The 14,159-nt window shown below is 32.8% G+C and overlaps 1 long non-coding RNA gene across 1 annotated transcript; it reads left to right on the top strand.

The window, feature by feature from the left end:
* The first annotated feature begins 9,177 nt into the window (after positions 1-9,177).
* LOC140006190 (uncharacterized) lies at positions 9,178-13,263 on the top strand. Its single transcript, XR_011813826.1, has 4 exons — positions 9,178-9,399; positions 12,558-12,718; positions 12,857-12,937; positions 13,087-13,263. It is a non-coding gene; the product is annotated as an uncharacterized lncRNA (long non-coding RNA).
* The last annotated feature ends 896 nt before the right edge of the window (positions 13,264-14,159 follow it).

The raw sequence follows: 14,159 nt of genomic DNA, 5'->3' as shown, positions 1-14,159 counted from the left end.
TTCCCACTTCTTGACCGTGAAAGCAACACTGCAGTTTCCTATAATTGCGTGAGACTACACTAACTATAGTTTCATTTTTGTATCGTTACACAATTATCGTCTTGGTAAAGCAAATCTAAAACTGCTTCTATCTTCGATAATTTTATTTCACCTTTCCTCTTGCACTTTCAATAACTTCGTTTTCTCCAATCAACAACTGCAAAAGCTGTTCGACAATTGCAACCTGAGGCTGCTACTATCAACATCTGCCGAAGGAATTGATTTTTCTGCCACAAAGTGATAGCGTATTGATTTCCTGTGTGAGTAGCGATTTGTCGCTAAGTACTATAAAGGTGTGACGTTGGATTTAGATTTGGAAATACACAAGAAATAGTCAACAAAAAGGATGACTGATCGGAACTGATTCAAACTTTCATCGCTTATGACCGGTCTCTGATTTGTTGGGCCACTGTAAGGAAGGGAGCTAGTCATAAACAGATATTCCTCTATTCGTTTGCCTTGAACTTGAACAATTTGGTGTGCAGCGGTTAGTAATTACCCTTATCCAAGTTTTATTGCCCTTACAATTTGCTCAATTTGATTGCAGTAGTGTTTTTTAGAACAAAATCAACTGTAATTGTTAGGGTTTGGTTTGGAAATTCTCCCTGTTGTATGTATATATTTTTGAATTCGATCTCAGGGATCTATATTCATTTTAGTCTATTTGTTTTTTTTTTCACTTTCTTATTCACCATCTTCTTTCACGGGTCCAATTGCCTGGATAAGTGGTTTTCGTGTTCCTGTAAGGCATGTTGATTTTTGATGACAATTTGACTATGAAATTATCTATAATTGATAATTAGTTGGGATAATTGCTCATTTATTCTGCCAAAGTGAGAAGTTAATTCATCTATTCTTTTCTTAATCCTATCAAAACGGTCAGAAGTCACATTAGCTAATTTTTCTAAAGCTAACTCCCAAGATGGTTTAAAATCATTAGCTACTTTTTCTATTGCTAACTCCCAAGATGGTTTTGATTCATATTAGACACATTCCGGTTGGTAATCGTAAAAATATGAAGAATTACTATAAATACATTGATTATTCCAACCATAAGCAGAAGAATTGCTCAAATTAGCATTATATCGATCAAAGCAAGGATTGTAATGCTCTAATTCATCATAATAATCCACATTTTGTACTTGCATACATGTATTAGTAGCATGATAACCTCCACACAAGTCACAAATCACATGATAAGAATTAAAATCATTAACATTCCTCCCTTGCTCAATTTCATGCATAATTGTGTCCATTTGAACTTGTAACATCATAACATCAAATTTTGCCTTTAAGCACTTTAAACCATCTTCAAAAGACATACAATCAGTAAATTCTTGGTTACCTCTGTTGAAGGAGCTTTGCACTTGGTAACCATCCATTGCCAATCTTCCACTTCTCAAGCATTGTCCTCCAAATTGACCTACCCTCCTCATTACCTAAAATTGCTTTTAAACAACTTAAGAGCAAAATTAGTAAGAAGACTAGGTGATAAAACACATACACATATAAAATACTAAAATAACAGAAAATAACATTCACACAACAACTAATAAAATGTCTAAACTAATAAAGTTGCTCTTCACACAGATATTGCCAAATCTTCCCCGGCAACGGCGCCAAAAACTTGACGAGTATTTTACATACGTGCAAGTTAAAAAATACCGAATTACACCCGTTCACTTTCAAGTATACAGATCAACTAGTAGTTTAGGGTATATATCGGGTCGATCCCACAGGGAAGAGTGAACAATTACCGGTATTACTAAAGCTTCTCTATTATTTAGACTATCAATGAATTATAACAAATTTATCCTACTGAAATTATACAAAATAACAAATAAATGCTCTTTAGGTTGTGGTATCCCTAACTACTCATGCAAGTGCTATATTTGGATCATTGAATACTACATCTAGGCTAATTATGGTGTAATTTCCTTATGCATTTGAATCCTACTTTCGTAGTGAATCAATTATACTTATAACTAATCCATACCTATTCTCATGGTTATGAAATTAGCTACAAGTTCATTTTTTCAGTGAAATTACATGAAATGAATCACTAAAAATCACATAGGTGCACCTCTACTTTCGTGAGTGTACTCCCTAGGTTTAGCACTTCTTGAACTAGTGTTAAATCTCAATTTTCATTGCAGAAACAACACCTTAGATAATCACAATTAATGGTACCAGATTAATCATGATTTAAAGAGTCAAAGTGCTAAATAACTTGCTCAAATCATAGCAATCAAATAACCAAATAATAAACACTAACAATTATAGAAAGTTGAACCAAACCCAAGGCATAAACTTTAGAAACACATAATAGACATAAATTCCAGAACTTGCATATTAACTAAATTTGGAATCAAGTACAAAAGATAAAGAGTTGGAAAGGAATGTAACCCATGTCACTTGAGCTCATCACCTTGCCTTCTTCATTTCCATCTTAATCCTAGTCTAGCAATATACAAGAATGGATGAACTACACTAGCTAAACTATCCTACACAAAGGAAATGGAAGAACTACATTTCTGCACTTCCAGCTCTCTTCCCCGTATGATTTGAATGTCTGGTTGTTCTCTATATAAAACTGATATGAGGCTCCTTTCCACCAGTCCAAATTTGCTGCTATGATTCTTCAAATCTCCTTTTGTTAAGATAGTCAAAAATCATTGTTTTTGACTTGAAAATAAGCCACCTTGTCTGCCCTTTTGTCTTCTGAAGCATGTGCACCGAATTCTCTTGCAGATTGTAGCTGGAAAGTAGTTTGAACATAAGAGAATTGACTGAGCAAATTGCAGAATTGCGGCCAGAAAACGCGCCTACACAAAACGCGGTTACAAGTCACGTTTTGTGTACTCGCGTATTCACTTTATCCTTACTTCAACTGCGATTTTCTCTATCATAAAGGCTGAACTGGCTTTTGTGCAAAACACCAAAGTTGTAGCCCTTTGAATTAGCTTTCCAATGCTCTAAAAATCATCCAGATCGGAGCTTTGTAGCCTGAGATATGACCAAAATACTAAAGACTGGTCAGAACTCTGTTTTCCACTTTGGACAACTGAGTTGAATTTCGGTATTTCAACTTTTGGACTATGAAAACGGCTGAATTGGACTTTAATGTCTTCATACCAAATGTAGATCTCTTTCTTAGCTTTAAATTGGTGTAAAGATCACCTCAAACCGATCAGTGTAGATCCAGATATAGTCAAAATACCAAAACATGTCAGAGTTGTCAAACCTGACTTTTCTTGATTCAAATTGCATTTTTCCTTTTACACTTCATATTTTATTTTCACCACTTTAATCCATCTTCAATCATCCAAATATCTTCTCAATGCACTTCATTTGATGATTGAATCATTAAACCTACAAAATATGAAGTTTTTACCATAAAAATCCATAAAATACAATGTTTAGCCACTTTAACATGAAATGTAGTTTTTTACCAAAACCTTAGTTATTTTAGTTATAAAACTAAATAATCAAACCAAAATTAACTAATAAAATATACTAAAAAATACGTAAAATATATTCTTATCACTTATTATTAGGACGGTATGACAAACCTGCAAATCACCTATTTGAACAGCTTCTTTTATGGGACTTTAAACTTCGTTGACTTGGTGAGGCAATGAGAATATTTGTAACTTATAAGGCTTCCGATGAACAACATAGGATATTTTTCCTGTCAAACAACATTGGATATGTTTTTGTTATTTTTTTCAAACAACATAGATCTTAAAATAGCAGCCATTGACATATAGGTTGATCAATTTAATTGGTGTTCTATTCTATTATATGTTTTGCGAAGTGATTATGTAGTTAGATAACCACTTCGCAAATTGCTAGGTAAGAGTTTCGTTTGACTCCCAACTTCTGTAAATTTACTTGTGTTAGGATATAGAGGCCAAGCTTACAGGACCGATTTTTTTCTTTCTTGACATTTAATCATTTCGCTTTCATGAACTTCTTATGCTCATCCTCTACTCCTTAATTTCGTCTAATTTTTTTTTATAATCCAAACTGTGAAGTTGTAAGTCTGAACAAATAGAAGTGTTCATGCCTACGAGAAAAAGGAAGAAATAAAGTTCAAATGTTGGTAAGACATCTCATTATCCCGAAAATAGTTCTAATACATTCTGCTGGTTAAATTCATGCAATAATTAAAACATTGGCAATAATTTGCATTATTGTGCAGAATCCCCTTCCAACCCTGCTTCTTCTGTTAGTGCCAATTGCTTGTGCGACTTTAATGACTTTCACGTCAACTTACTAAGCTACTTTGAGGTGAGATTTTAAAAAGGATTTGTTTAAGAACTTGGTGATTGTGCATACAATATTTTGTTATTATTTCAAGTACTTATTTGTTCGTCCATAGATATCTGACAAAAAATATTGATTAGATGAGAAGAAGACCTCTATATGCACACCTACATAGAGTGGCAGAAAAATTGAAAATGGGAGTCAATTCATAGCATGTTGGCAAATTTTCATATGTTAGCCAATTACTTGACCAAGATTGTGACATCAGTTGCACTGAAAGTCAATGCCAACTCAAGTACTATTGAATGGTGGAAAAATGGAGGTTGTTTACTCATCTTCAAGGAGATTCTTCCAAACCAGAGACTGGGATAGGGTGGGATGCTGAGCATAAATGCTTTTAGCATGAGCAGATCACTAAATTTATTTATACTAGGTACATGACTCTTTACACTACATATGCACCTTTACGTTGACTGTAGTTATTGTAGGACTTAGATAGCATTATTGTATAATTAGAATTTCATTTTGTGATTGTTTGTATGCAATTGACATATGCCATAAGCTAAAAAAGGAACAACACATGTTCTGCATTTTGTTTTAGTCATTCAATCGTTACAAATGCCTAATATAGGAGATAGAAGGTATCTCGTTTTGTTGGTATTAAACTCCCTATTGTATGCAACTTTTATTTTCCTATTATAATCTAGTTGTGGGGAAGTAAACCACATGTTGTCATAGTCCCAATCCTTTTTACTAGTTTTATGGTTGCATATATATGCAAACTATTTGCATTTATTGGTTAGGAGTGCTATAGAATCTTTAATTTTCGTTGTTGAGGTTAAAAAAAAAGACTACTACTTGTTGAGGTTGCTGATGGGCGTTGAGCTTGTAATAGTATGAAACTGCAATTAATTTTCTAATTATTTTTTTTCAATTTATTTTACATAGTACCTGTTATATTTGCATCTCCATTATATTGTTAATTTTCTTATACTCAACCTCGTATACTATATTTAGATCCACGGTGGTAAGCACTTTTGCTAATCATTGTAGGACTTTGATTGCTACTTGCTTTCATATCACAATTTATTGGATTACATATAGAGTATGAACCTCATAACTTTTTCTGCCAATTAGATAAACAAGCACTATCTTGACTTTCAACATCCAAATAGCGTTGATTTGGTGATGCAATGGAATGAGGTGATGGACGACAAATATACTACTAACAGTCGAATTCAGTTTTTGGTCCAACCACCACCCCAATATGTGCCTCCCTCATTACGGAGACGTAGGGGAGAATGTACTGGCAGAGGGAAAGACGTGACATTAAGCTCTGTTATTGTCGCTTCTCACCACTTTCTTTCATTTGGCGATGATGGTAGTCTTGTTCTAAGAAATTCGGGCAAGTGTCCAATGTCCAGTGGTGCCTACAGTTCAGAGAAGGAGGGATTCAAAGGTTCAAAATTTCGAAGGTCCGGTTCAGATAACTACCCAGAGCTACTTAGCAATTTCAACAGATTCTTCTCCATTGTTTTAAGCAAAAGAAAGGCAAAGGAGAAATATTCAATAGAAATAGCCAAGAAAGTTGTGGAGAGTTTGAATTTGGAGAAGCGGCTACACATGTTTCTATTGCAAGAGTTGATAGATGAAGAGTTTCGAGCTTTGTTCCTTAGCTTCAATGACAGTGAGTAGGAGACATGGATTGAAATGTTCATCATCCTGAAGATGGAGGGGAAATGAGGTAATTTAAAACTCTTAACTTGTACAATTGGATTACTGTTATAATTCAAGACTTTTATAATTTATGTTTATCAGTTTGTATTAATGTTATGGCCATTCCTGATACTCGAGATCCAAATTTTGTTTTGATTTGCCATGATTAAATTAGCAAATGTACGAGGCAACTGTAGTAGATGCCCCCATTTTTAGCTAGTTTTATTCATTATTTAAGTTTATTAGCAGTGTTGGTTTTTTTTTTTTTTGTCATTGTTTTCAAACATGACACGTTAGACCCTTCAACGTTTATTGATGTGCAGTTACTAATTTTATATCAACACCAATTTGGGTGTTTGATGCAGTGACACACCTATCATTTATCGGTCATTTTTGTCTGAGAATCATCATGTTTCGAAATTATACTACTGAGGTTGTGGAAATAAGAGTAAAAGCATTAGTAAGGCTAAGGTTATATGCAAACTCTTGAAGTTTTTGGACATATTCAATATCTTGGATGACGAAAATTGGACAACCAATTTTGCTGTGAGGTGAATAGTAAAATCATGACCATTTCACTAATAGTTAAACAAAAAAGGCCAAACTAAATAAATAGACCGAGGCATTTGTATATTTTAAATAGTTTCGCTGCTTGCTAGACATTAGAATTGATTGGTCTTGTCAATAAAACGTGTACATTAAATTAGGAACTGTCATTACATGATAAAAGTTACTGTTTCCTTTGTCTTTTACATAGGTAATATACATGCATTTTAACTATTGTTCACCAAACTTTGATATAATATGTCCACTTGGGTGTAACATTTTAAGTAATTTTGAGGTAATGCAAGAAAGGCAAGGTGGGCCATTGCATAGCCATATATCAACGACACTGCATTTCAATAATATAGGCAAACGATGACATTTCACTGATTTGGTGTTCCACTTGCTTCTGTTTTCCTCTACATGAGTACAACGGTTTGAGAATCTCCCATCTACGAATAACTCTAATGGCTATCTTGTTAACTTTAACACATCAAAAATTGAGTTTTTTTTTCTACAAAAAACTTGCACCTTCCCTTTAAAATGTAGGAGAGTAGAGTCGAGTTATGCATTTAAGTTTCACTCGAGGTCCTAAACGTAGCAGTAATTAGTCCACTTGATAGTTGTTGCATTATAGGTGATTTTATTTGTTAGCTATTGTGAACTTTTTTCTAGGTTTCACATGGCCAACTTTATCCCAAATTATAGTTCATCTTGTAGTTCAAATTCTAAAAATAACGATGAGGCAATTCCAAATGCTGCAACAATGCTGTTATTTGCACCAGAAGTAGAACAATACGATGGATCTCTTATCAAAATGCCTTGCCGTACCAGAGATATGCCAGGTTAGAAGTGGGTGTAGGAGTTAATAACATGCCACTTTCTACACATATTGGAGAATTATCGATTAACAGTTGACAATTTCATGAGACTTTGTGAAATTCTTATGCAAAATAACTACGTTCTGCAAAATCCCCACAAACATGTGTCAATTGAAGAGTCATTGGCCATGACTCTAGTTATGTTGAGTCATACCATGCGCACTCGAGTTGTGGTTGAGAGATTTCAACATTCGATAGAAATTATCTATAGAAATGTAGTGGCAGTTCTCTTAGGGTTATGTAAATTTACACAAAAGATTATTCGATAAATACAAACAAATGGTGAGTATCCACGTATAAGATATAGCACCAAATATTATCCTTGGTTCAAGGTTAGAAATAGTCAAAATTTCTTCTAGATTTTATCATGAAATTTTTTTTATCTAATTAGTTATTGTGAAGCTAATTTCGCTGTAGTAGTTGCTATCTTCTAATATTCAAAATATATATAAAACTCTGACCCCCTTAATGAGGAGTAGGAACTTAGCAATTTGTAAAAAGGACTAATTAAATCTATTACTGTAATAAAATCTGCAAAATACCTACATCTTTGAAGTCTTTTAAATTTTGTTTGACTAACTATCAAATATTATATAAAATGCAGGATGCCATTGGTGCTATAAATGGCACTCATATCCCTGCTTTGATTCCTATAACTGAGCAAATGGCTTACATTAATAGGCATGGGATACAATCACAAATTATTTTAATTGTATGTAACTATGATATGCGATTTACTTATGTGTATGCCGGATGGAATGGTAGCACACACGATACCCGAGTGTTAGAAATTACACTGAGAATGGACACTGACTTCCCAATTCCGCCCCCAGGTTCGATCCATGAGTATTATTTCAAGTACTTAACATCAACATGTGCATATTTTTGTATTTTGAAGAGCATAGAGCTAAAAAGGTCATCATATTTCTTATAATTTATGTATGTATATAAGTACTATCTTGTAGACGCGGCATATAAGATAATGCCAAGATTCTTAGCACTATTCAAAAGAAGACGTGATATACGAGTTGGACAAAGATGTGGGTAAAGCTAAGATCTAAATCAATACCCATCACTCTCAGTTTCGTAATGTAGTTGAACGCACTTTCAATGTCTTGAATCAGCGATTTGCCTATTTGAAGGGGTCAGTTCCATATTCATATATGCAAAAGCAGATCAACGTAGTGATTACGTGCTGTGCATTACACAATTTATTAAGAAAAAATCAACATTCGGATGATCATTTCATGTAGTATGAAAAAGAGGACATACAAGTTCAAGGCGAAGGTGGCACTGGTCCATACCCATGGATACAATCGTTGGCTGTGTCCCTGCAGGCAATGTTTTCAGAACCGAATTGGACCGACTGATTCAATCAATTGGACTATGAGCCGGACATGTCATCAGTCTGGTCTAGTGTCAAACCCAGAAGTTAATGAAAAACTGCTAGAAACCTGTCGAATCGCTAGAAACCGTACAAACCATAAACCAGTGGTTTTTAAATTTTCAAACGTTGCACCCCAAATTCAAAACATTGTTAAGAATGAAACTGCTAGGATTCGAACCCAAGTCTCCATGGCCACTATAAGGCATTCTTACCACTAAACCACAGCCACAAGACAAGTTCATTTTGTCTAGAATTCTACTTAACTTGACTAAAAAACTAAAAATCAGATTAAAAAAAAGAAACCCTAGCATTAAGAAAAGACACAGTAGATGGCACATTTCAGTTTTCTTGCTTCACTTCCTCAGCTTCAATTCCTCGGCTTCTCCTCTTGATTTGTTTTCAATTTTTTCTTCATAACCCTTCCATATCCAAATATCCACGACAAGATCTTTTTCAAACCTTCACCATGATCATCAGACTATTATCTTTAGTATATTTATAGATAAATTGAAAATTTTAACTTTCATAAGATATCCAAGACTCGAGAGCTTTTCCATCATCTTGGTAAGTTTAATTTTTCCTTTTTCAAGGATTTTTGTTTTCTATACTATCTTTAGCCGATTTTTTCATATTTTCTTCCTTTTTCCCCCAATTTTTATCTGTTTCCCCCAATTGTTGTTTTATTTTTGTTTGATTAGTTAAGGAAGAAATTATGAATAATGAATTATTTTGCAGTCATATTTGGAGAAGCTATTTTTTGGATGTAGTACCAAATTAATAAAATTAGACATGTTTGGTTTTTTAATTTTGTATTTTTTAGGAATTAATCTTTGGTTGAATTTTGTCTGTTCCATTCTTTTTGATGGCATCTTTCCGGAAAGCAATGATGCATTGAAAGATTCAATTTGACTAGACTCAGTTTGTATAAATGATTGTTCTGCTTTTTCTATGTTGTTGTATTGTGATTTTATTGCTTTTTTAGTTTTATTATATATCATTGTTTCGTCTTCAATAGAGAAATCTGGAATGTCCTTTTTTTGTTCCTTTGATGTTGTTTGTTTGTGTGATAACCAATAGGTGAGCCTACGGATTGTGGAGCATTTTGTATTTAATAAGATCAAATGCAAGTTTTCATTTATGTCATCTATGTGAGCAAACCATCTTAATTTACTTCAAAAGTCCGTTTGTCAAAATTTGACTCAATAACTTTCTTAATATTTGTAGATAATGCAAAGCACTTTCCCTTTGGACATTATCATAAGAGAACTAACGAAGTGCAATGCAAAATAGTAGTACCAATAAATTTGTTTACTGTTACAATTAGAAAAGACAACTTTTCTAATATTCTTGATACATGAACATGAGTTTGGCAGTCCATAAAATCCGTCTACTATGAAAATTATATCTTAATTTTTTTTTGTAAATGAAAAAAGCAAATGTTAACAGTTGAGCTATTGATGTGACTAATTGATCTTCTTATATTACTGAAAATTTGTTAATTTTATTTTCTTATTGGTACACTATATTTTAGCAATGAATTAATTATATCTAAATTAACTATGTGAAAGATAATGGATACTGGTACTGGTAGTATTTCACAATCTTCGACGGCTGCAGTTGTCATCAGCAAGTCAAAATCATAGACAAAAGTCCGATATAGCATGGAATCATTGTTCGGAAGATGTGAATAAGCAACGAAGAAGAACTTTGACATGTGGATATTGTTTTAAAGTAATTGCTGGTGGTAACATTCACCAAATGAAGCAGCATTTAGCATGAGAAGAAGGTAGCATTGTTCCATGTTCAAGGGTTGACCCAGCAGTTAGACATGCTATTTTAGCATCTATGACAGAGAAGGAGTAGAAATCTAAAGAAAATGGGTGATTTTGGGGTGAAAAATCTATTCGGCCACACTACTTATGCATTTGATGGCGATGAAGTTCAAGAGATTCCTTCTCATTTAGCAAATGAGATAGGTTCATCTAGTAAAGGAAAGAGAAAGGTCAACTTCAAAAAGCATACGTGCTTTTTTTAAAGATAGGCGTGATACTTCTCAACCAACCATTAAAACTTGTTTACAAAATAAGAAAAAATGAAAAAATACGGACATGGCTATTACTTTTTGGTTTATGATGCTTGCATTCTCATAAATGCTGTTAACTCTCCATATTTTCAAAAAACTATTGATTAAATAGCATCAATGGATCATGGTTACAAAGGTCCATCCTATCATTCTTTGAGAGTTAACTTATTGTGAAATGCCAAGAGAGAAGTGAAATTAGTTGTTGATTCTTTTAGAAGTACTTGGACAGAAACTGGTTGCACTATAATAGGTGATGGATAGAAAGACACTAGACAAAGACCATTGATTAATTTTTTGGTTTATTGCTCTAACGGTATTTCTTTCATTAAATCTGTGGATGCATATGATATTGTAACAAGTGCAGAAAATTTGTGTAATTTATTTGCTGAAGTTGTTGAGATGGTTGGTTCAGATAATGTGGTGTATTTAGTTACTGATAATGTTAGCAATTATAAAACTGTTGAGTCTTTGTTAAGTGAAAGATATCTAAACATTTGTTGGTCACCGTGTGCTGCACATTGCATCAATTTCATTTTGAAAGACATTGGTGAAATGAATGATATAAAAGCTCTAGTATCTCTTGCTTCAACGGTGACCCTTTTTTATCTACAATCATAAGTTCACTTTGAATTGGTTAAGAAAGACTATCGGATGGAAAGAAATTATTTGTCCAGGTGAAACTTGATTTGCAACTACCTTTATTGCATTAAAAAGTTTGTATGATCATAAGAATAGTTTGCAATCTTTGGTTATTAGTGGGGATTACAAAAAATTTTTGAGAATAGAAAAAGGAAAAAATGTGAAGCAAATTATTTTGGATGAAATGTTTTGAAATAACTGTTTGATTATGGTGAAAATAATGGGCCCTATCATTCGTTTATTGCATATTTGTGACACTGATGAAAGGCTTTCATTAGGTTATATTTATGAAGGCGTGTTTGGAGCAATAAATGGCATCAAAAGGCTGTTTAGAAATAAAGAGAGATTGTACAAGCCTTATATTGACATCATCAATGACAAGTGGGATAAAATGTTGAGAAAAAGTCTACATGTTGCTGCTTATTATTTGAATCCTGCCTTTTAATATGAGAGTGCCACATTTTTGTACAAATCTAGAGGTTATAAATGGCTTGCTTGTTTACATTGAAACAAAAGTGAATTGGTGTAACCTTAAAAAATTATTGCAAGAAGTTGGAATGTATCAAGAAAGGCAAGGGAGTTTTGGGCACAAACTTGCTATTCTTACTAGCAAATAGCAAATTTGATCAGCCAGGTTATTCATATTTTTTTAATATCTAAAAATTGTGAATTTATTCTTTATTTTGGTTTGATATTTCAATATGATTATGGCAGAAAATTGATGGAAGTTAATATGGTTGTGATGCTTCAAATTTGCAAAACTTGCAATTAGAATTTTGAGTCAAACAGCTTCTTTTTCTGGGTGTGAACGTAATTGAAGCGTTTTTGAACGCATTCACACTAAAAAAAGGAATAGGTTGGAGCACCAAAGACTTAATGATCTTGTTTATATGCACTACAATTTGCGCTTGCAACATAGGTATAATTGATTTTTACTTTATTTTTTACATTTTAGTTTTTAAAGTAATGTTAGATTTATAACTAATGTATTTTATTGTAGGTTTGATTACCGAAAGAGATCTTATGATCCCATTGATTATGAATCTATTGATAAAATGAAATTTTGGATCATAGAAGAAGAACAAGATGGTGAGCTTAATTGTGATGAATTGGAGGAAGAACTCGAAGAACTTTCTAAGAATGATTCTCAACTAGTTGAAGGTTGGTTCTAATATTAAAATAAATATATTTTTATCTTGTAATATGAGGTGCTAAAAGTGCGCTTTTTGGTTTGAATTTTACTATAAATATGGATAAATCCTTAATTGTTACTTTATTTATTTATTTGGATCATGAAAGTGAAGTTGAGGAAGACAATGATATTGACTTGGAAGCATTTCAGCAAAGGCGCCTTTTGGATGGTGATGAAGATAATGATTGGTAATATAACATATTAATTAGTGATGTTTAGTAGCAATTAATTTTTTATGTGTTTAGTTGTATCTTTGTTTTCAAAATTTTTTGGCTTTTTTTTTTTAGTTTGAGCAATTAGATTTATATTTTTGTAATAAACTTTTAACTTTTTTCAGATTAAATTGATCAAATTGTGAAGATGGTGTTGTTGACTTATGATGCCAATGATGGAAGTTTGTTCTTCAAATTGTTTGTCTTAAATATGAGTTGGACTCTTTTATGGATTTTTTTTAAGATTGTAAAAGATTGTCAACATTTATTTTATTTATTTTTGTGTTTTTGTTTGTGATGATTGGTGAACATTTGGACTATATCTATTTATGTTTGTAATGAATTTATGAAAACTTACGATGAATTATGATATTTTAGTTATGTTTATCATTCCTGATTTTATGTATAACTTTTAAGAAATTTATTATTATCTCAACTTAAATTTAGTTTTAAGTAATGTTAGTGAATGCATTTTAGGGACTTAAGTTATCAATAACCATGTTAGATTGTACATTAGCTGTCAAGTTTAAGTGTAGAGTGAAGACTTGTGAAATACTTAGCACTAAAGTTGCAAAAATAAAAATAAAAATAGAGAACCGGTGAACTAGCCGGTCAAACGGTGAACCTGCCCCTTCTTCGGTTCGCTGGCCGGTCTGAGTTTAAAAACATTGCCCGCAGGTGATAGAAGCTTAGAAGCATTGTTATTAAACCCGATCCGACCCAACCCGGCGGTTCAACTAGTCAACCCGATGAACCAGCAATTGAGTCAGGTCGGGTTGTCAATTAGATCATTTTTATGTATTGAAACTGTTGACTTTTCAACGGACTGACAGTTCAACCAATTAACCCAATGAAGTGGCCGGTTTTATAAGGAATTGGGTCTATATGTTGTCAAGGGAAAAATGTTGTGAATATGCTAGAATGGAGATTCGAACACGGAACCTCATGCACAGAAGTAGAATACAATCACCGCCGGACAAACCACCCATTTGTTGGTTATTTTGTCCTTCTTATATTATATATTGAATTTTTATTCTTCTTTTATTTTTTCAAAACAAAATTTATTTGAAATCTTTTAATAACATTTTATTATTCCCCAAACTCTATAAATTATGAAATTGACTTAAAAAATAACATATTACACAATTCATTTTAAGGGTAAATATCATTCTTAATAAACTTTTGCACTTAAAATTCA

The sequence above is a fragment of the Coffea arabica genome, chromosome 5e, assembly GCF_036785885.1.
Source record: "Coffea arabica cultivar ET-39 chromosome 5e, Coffea Arabica ET-39 HiFi, whole genome shotgun sequence".
Taxonomy (NCBI): Eukaryota; Viridiplantae; Streptophyta; class Magnoliopsida; order Gentianales; family Rubiaceae; genus Coffea; species Coffea arabica.
The sequence above is the reverse complement of the archived record's forward strand: the minus strand, read 5'-3'. Positions and strand labels throughout refer to the sequence as shown.